This window comes from Chlorocebus sabaeus, chromosome 2, assembly GCF_047675955.1.
Source record: "Chlorocebus sabaeus isolate Y175 chromosome 2, mChlSab1.0.hap1, whole genome shotgun sequence".
Classification (NCBI taxonomy): Eukaryota; Metazoa; Chordata; class Mammalia; order Primates; family Cercopithecidae; genus Chlorocebus; species Chlorocebus sabaeus.
This window is the reverse complement of record NC_132905.1, coordinates 6781205-6787332: the sequence shown is the minus strand read 5'-3', so window position 1 is coordinate 6787332 and position 6128 is coordinate 6781205. Positions and strand designations below refer to the sequence as shown.

The following is a 6128-nucleotide window of genomic DNA, read 5'->3' as shown; positions in this document are numbered from 1 at the left end:
TACCAATTACACATTCAAATGATACTATTTTGGATAATAAATTTAACTTTCCCCTGCTTGTAATGTTAAAATGTGGCTACTGGAAAATTGTAGATTACATTCGTGGCTCATGTTATATTCATCTTTCTCTGGGACATCACTGCACTAGGTCCTCTGAGGTGTCACCCACCACTCCACACCAAATATTAAAATGCACCCACATCCTGCTTTAAATCACATTGTTTTAAAGGCAAATTATTTGAAAAAAATTTCATATTTTACTTCTGAAATGATTTGGCAGTAAGTTAGCATGTACTTCATGTTGATTTTTTAATCATCACCTCAAATACTAGGGAATTTCTCACAAAGCGCAGCATTTCCTACAAAGCTATAAATTGTTTTCAAATCGATTGGATATTGGAACACTAAACAGTTCGTGAGGTCTCCAGTATTACATTTGTAGGCCTTTACTTAAACGGATTCATTTGGGGATTTTTCTTGTTTGTTTTTAGGTGTTTTGGTGGGGGAGGATAGCATCTTGCTGCGTCGCCCAGGCTGGAGTGCAGTGGTGCGATCTCGGCTCACTGCAGCCTCTGCCTCTCGGGCTCAAGAGTTCCTCCCACCTCAGTCTCCTGAGTAGCTGAGATTACAAGTGCATGCGTGCCACCACACCAGGCTCTTTTTTTTTTTTTTTTTTTTTTTTTTTTTTGTATTTTTGGTGGAGACAGGGTTTTGCTATGTGTGCCCAGGCTGGTCTCAAACTCCTGGGCTCAAGCAGTCCTCCCGCCTCGGCCTCCCAAAGTGCTGGTATTACAGGCATAAGCCACCACACCCAGCCTGGGGTTGTTGTTTTTAAATATCTTAAAGCCAGTTCTCTTTTTCTTTCTCCCTTTCTACCTCGCTCCCCTTCAACATTTTCCTAGGCTCTTAAGAAGCTGTATAAGCCCCAACATAAGGCCTGGCTATAGTGTTTAGGAAAGGCAGTTTCAACACAAGCATTGTATTTTCTTGCAAGGTACTGTCCTGTTAATCAGAGACTGGCACCGTTTCACAGCTCTGCGAGGTCTTCCTGCTAACTGCAGTTCCCCTGTTTCACGGCCCACATTTATCCCATGGAGATGGGAGACGTCAGGAGAGGTTGTGACTGCAACTTTGAGGATTTTATTATAACAGGTGTCAGGTCACTGTAAGGCAAATATGGGCAGTGTAGATAGTTTCGTAGCTGACTGTGAGTTTTTACACCACTTTGTTGAAGTGTGACTGACACATAAAAGGCTGTACGTATGTAATGTATACAGCTTGATGCATTTGGCGATAAACATATACCCATGGAACCATCACCACAGTCTAAGAGCCTATTGTGAATTTTGCATCAATCTATTGAGAAATATTCTTTAAGGTGAGGGCTATTTCCAAAGCAGATAAGAAACACCTGTTGCATACTTGCTTAAAATGTAAATCAGCTCCCAAAAACTAACTGACCTGCATTCTTCATCTTTTATTCTTTTTCCCTCTTGATTGTGGGCCGGGGGAGTCAGTATGGGAGAAGACGAAGCTCAAAGAAGGAACTGACAATCCCCAGCGTCCTGCGGGCCCACATCCACACTGTGGATTCTGTCGGCTCGCTGGCAGCAGTACTCTCTGATGTCTTTTTCTTTTTCTTTTTCTTTTTCTTTTTCTTTTTTTTTTTTTTTTTTTTTTTGAGACCGAGTCTCGCTCTGTTGCCCAGGCTGCAGTGCAGTGGCGTGATCTCAGTTCACTGTGCCCTCTGCCTCCCGGGTTCAAGCGATTCTCCTGTCTCAACCTCCCGGGTAGCTGGGATTACAGGAGTGAGCCACTGCACCTGGCCTTCTCTTGTGTCTTTCATTTCTCTTCTTCACTACCCATCAGCATGATGGGTTTCTTCCACCTCTTGTGAATCCCAGTATCAAGATACAGCCTGATTGCCCCTTAATATAGTGCCACCATTACTCCAGGCCCATGCGTAAGCATTGGTCATTCATCAGCTTTCACGAGGTGAACTGGGGATGAGGCAGGGGCTTGGACCGGCTTCCTGGCCAGGACTCGCTGCCTTCCTTAGCTGAAGAGACTGCATTTCCAGGTTGAACCCTGACCCCCACTGACTTTGGGCATCTCCTTGTGTCCTGTGTTTGCCAGTCTTTCCACTCCCTTGTAAATCTTTCTGCCTCCAGGGCTGGCCTCTAAAACAGGTGCACTGGAGGCTGCTCCTCGCGTTACTTGAAGCATGGCACTCGCCACTGTCTTCGGCGAGGGGGTGTCTCCCTCTGGTGCTGGGGAGCCCAGGGCATCCATCTGGGGCTTCAAGTCATCTCTTGGGACTTCATGTGCCTCGAGTCCACCCTGTGGGCCCCTTCGGTGGGACTTTGCTGTGAGGGCATCTTGACAGATGTGGAAGGCCCAAGCACAGTTCTGCTTAGCCTACAAAAGCAAAATCGGTATTAGTATTTGTTATGGGCTGAGCTATCATCCCCCAGATTCCTATGTTGAAGTCCTAACTCCCAGTAACTCAGATTAGGACCGTATTTTGGAGGCATGGTCTTTAAATAATTCAGATAAAATGAGGCCCTAATCCAATAGGTCTGGTATCCTAGACCAGGAAATCTGGACGCAGACAAGGACAGAGGAAGGGCCACATAAAGACACAGGAAGAGGGCGAGGTCCGCATGCCACGGAGAAAGGCCTTGCCAGGAGCCAGCCCTGCAGATATCCGGATCTCAGATTTGTCCCCTCAGAACTCTAAGAGAATAAACCTCTGTCACTCGGTCACCCGGTCTGTGGTAGTCTGTCACAGCAGCTCAAAGTGACCACTACAGTCTTCTCCAGTGGCCACCTGCATTTGGGCTGCATGACCTGGTGTCTGCAGGATCCACAGCACAGGCCACCGTGCACCGGGCTCCCAGGCAGGCAGTGCTGAGCGTTCTGTAGCGGCGCTGGCAGGGGCAGGATCTCCAGCCTGCGTGACCCTCGCAGCCACTATAGAAACAAACTCAGCCTTCCCCAGCACCACGTGCAGCTCACAGCTCAGGGATTCGCTACAGGCTTCCCTTCACCTGCTAACCTGCAAGGTGCCAGAAAGCCAGAAGCGGGTAGCATCCCTCAGAGACTTGTGGCATTTGTGCCCCACGTTTCCTGCCAGCAGTGACTGCTTTCCTTGGTTTGATCAAGGTGCTGCCTGCGGCTGTCCAGCTTCTTACCTGATGTCTCGGCAACCCAGCTCAGTCAAGAGAATCCTTGTTCTTCGTGGCACTTCCTTTTCCTAGAACTTTCATCACCATCTTTTTTTTCTTTTTTTTGAGATGGAGTCTCCGTCTGTCACCCAAGCTGGAGTGCAGTGGTATGATTTTGTGATCTCAGTGGCGTGACCTCAGCTCACTGCAACCTCCACCTCCCGGGTTCAAGCGATTCTTCTGCCTCAGCCTCCTGCGTAGCTGGGATTACAGGCACCTGCCACCATGCTCAGCTAATTTTTGTAGAGATGGGGGCCAGGTTGGTCTTGAACACCTGACCTCAAGGGATCCACCTGCCTTGACTTCCCAAAGTGTTCTTCGTCTTCTCCCATACTGACTCCCCCGGCCCACAATCAAGAGGGAAAAAGAATAAAAGATGAAGAATGCAGGTCAGTTAGTTTTTGGGAGCTGATTTACTTCCCAAAGTGTTGGGATTACCCACCAGCACCCAGCCTCTCATCACTATCTTGAAGCCAAAGGATGAGGGGACACTGAGCCCAGGGGCAAGTGCCACCATGCAGGCTGGCACCAGCACCTACCTGGGCCCCTATGCAGCCCCTGCCCTCATAGACACACCTGTCCACACTGCATAGCAAGGCTACCTCCCTCTTCATGAGAAAGATCCTGGGGCAACGAACAACTTTTGGCACAGGAGACCAATCAGGTCATCTGGTTATTGACAGGGAACAGCAGGCTCTCCCCCACTTTCTCATTCTGCTGCACCCCCAATTTGCCACTTGGATTGCACTCCTTTCCCTAGGGAATGAGGGCACAGCTTTCGATGTGAGCTGTGTTAGTTTCCCAAGTCTGCAGTAACAAATGGCCACACACTTAGTGGCTCAGAACCACAGAAATGAATCCTCTTATAGTTCTGGAAGCCTGATGTCCAAAATGACTCTTGGGGGACTAAAATCAAGGTGGTGGCAAGGCTGGTTCTTTCTGGAGGCCTGAAGGGAGGACCCATTTCTTGCTTCTCCTGGCCTCTGGTGGCTGCCAGCAACCCTTGGCTTGTGGCTGCATCACTCCAGCCTCCTGCTTCTGGGCTCACATCTATTCCCGTTCCTTAGTCAAATCACCTGGAGCTGTCCTCAGATGGAGACTCTTATGATTTCGATGGGTTCATCTGGATGACCCTGGATACTGTCCTCACCTCCAGATCTTTAGCTTAGTCACATCTGCAGAGTCCCTGTCACCAGGCAGGGTGCCATGTTACAGGTTCCAGGGATTAGGATACAGAGGCCAGGATTCAGCCATGCACACAGGCCAGTGTCTTTCTGTCTTTGCAGCTGAAACTGAGGCGTGTGCACTCTGCTGCCCCAGGAACTGTCCACCAACGCTGCTGGGGGCCTGTGACAGCATCGACTGAGCCTGTGAGTGCCCCCTGGAGAGGGGCTGAGCCTTTCCTCTCCCCAGTACCAGTGCCTGCTGGTGCATTTTGGCCTCTGTGCCCAGTAGTTTTGAACCTTTTTTCTTTTTTTCTTTTTTTCTGAGACAGAGCCTTGCTCTGTCACCCAGGCTGGAGTGCAGTGGCATGATCTTGGCTCACTGCAAAAACGTCCGCCTCCCAGGTTCAAGTGATTCTCCTGCCTCAGCCTCCCAAGTAACTGGGATTGCAGGCACGCACCACCACACCCGGCTAATTTTGTATTTTCAGTAGAGATGGGGTTTCACCATGTCGGCCAGGCTGGTCTTGAACTCCTGACCTTAGGTGATCCACCTGCCTCGGCCTCCCAAAGTGCTTGGATTACAGGCATGAGCCACCGTGCCCGGCCAATATGGGGAACCTTAAAGGCAGTGCACAGAAGGAGTGTAGGCATCACCGATACTCTGCTGGAGCCCTGAACGGAGAGGCACTCTGGATCAAGGCTCCCTGCCTTTCTGCTGTTCTCTGTGCAGGTGCATGCCGGGACAGGTCTTGGCCAGCAGAGCAGTAGAAGGACTGCCTGGTCTCGTCTGGAAACCTTTCTCTGGGACCTGCTATTTTCCTGTGTCACCAGCTCTTGCCTCCAGTGTCCAAGGCTGTCAAGGTGGGCTGGGAGGCTGCCAGAGCCCCAGATTCAGGTATGCCAGCAGCTCTTGGGAGGTTTTACCCTTTTCCCCAAAGTTTAGAAGTGTGCAATGGTGGAAACTGCCACCAACCTCCATGGAAGCGTCTCCTGTTGAAATCAGGGTGGGCCTAGAATCCCTGGGAAAAGGCGGACAGAACCACAGATGCTGTGACACCCCAGAGATAAGGCCCATCCCTGGGGATTTGGAGATGGGGTGACAGTCTTTGCCAAGGAGGGTTATCAGGTAGTTGTTAGGGGCAGGGGTTGGCAGTGGTGAGGGGTGGGAACTGGACCCCCATGAAGAGACAGGCGCTCAGAGGACAGCAATGGGCAAAGGCAGGTGGGCTCTGCAAGGCAGGTGGGCGCAGCCAGACCACCACGGCCCTGCCTGGCAGGAGGAGCTGGAGAGAGGCATGCTTTACCTTCAGCTTGGATTGCATTAGCGGCCAGAGGACCCGACCTCAGCCACTTTAACTCTCTTATAAAAAGAGCTCTTTTAATCGATTGGGAAATAGAAAATAATTTCAGCTCACATGTGACCCTAGCACACTGTCAAGCCCAGGGGGTGAAAGACACACCAAAAGTGCAGGAAAGAGGCGAAGAAAGGAGTGAAGTGAGCTGAAGAACCCCACCCCCCAGCGATGGCCACCCACGACCTTCCATGGCCAGAGGGGCTGTGCAGATGTGGTTGAGGCTGGGGACCCCGAGACAGGGCAATAGCCCTGGCTTTCTCTGGTGGGCCCGCTGGAATCACAGGGTTGTTGAAGGTGGAAGATCAGGGCAGATGGAGTGAGACTGGCGGGACGCAGAGTGAGGAGGACTCCACCCATCACCGTCACCATCACCACTGACT

The 6128-nt window shown here is 50.8% G+C and overlaps 1 long non-coding RNA gene across 1 annotated transcript in view; it reads right to left on the bottom strand.

Annotated features, from left to right (window-relative positions):
- Window positions 1-1681: 1681 nt before the first annotated feature.
- LOC119618544 (uncharacterized) overlaps window positions 1682-6128 on the bottom strand; it is a 13777-nt gene continuing 9330 nt past the window's right edge. The window contains exons 3-4 of the long non-coding RNA XR_005234891.2: window positions 3500-3506; window positions 1682-2418 (exon numbers count right to left, since the gene is read on the bottom strand). This is a non-coding gene — a long non-coding RNA (uncharacterized lncRNA). The remainder of the gene's footprint in view (window positions 2419-3499; window positions 3507-6128) is intronic.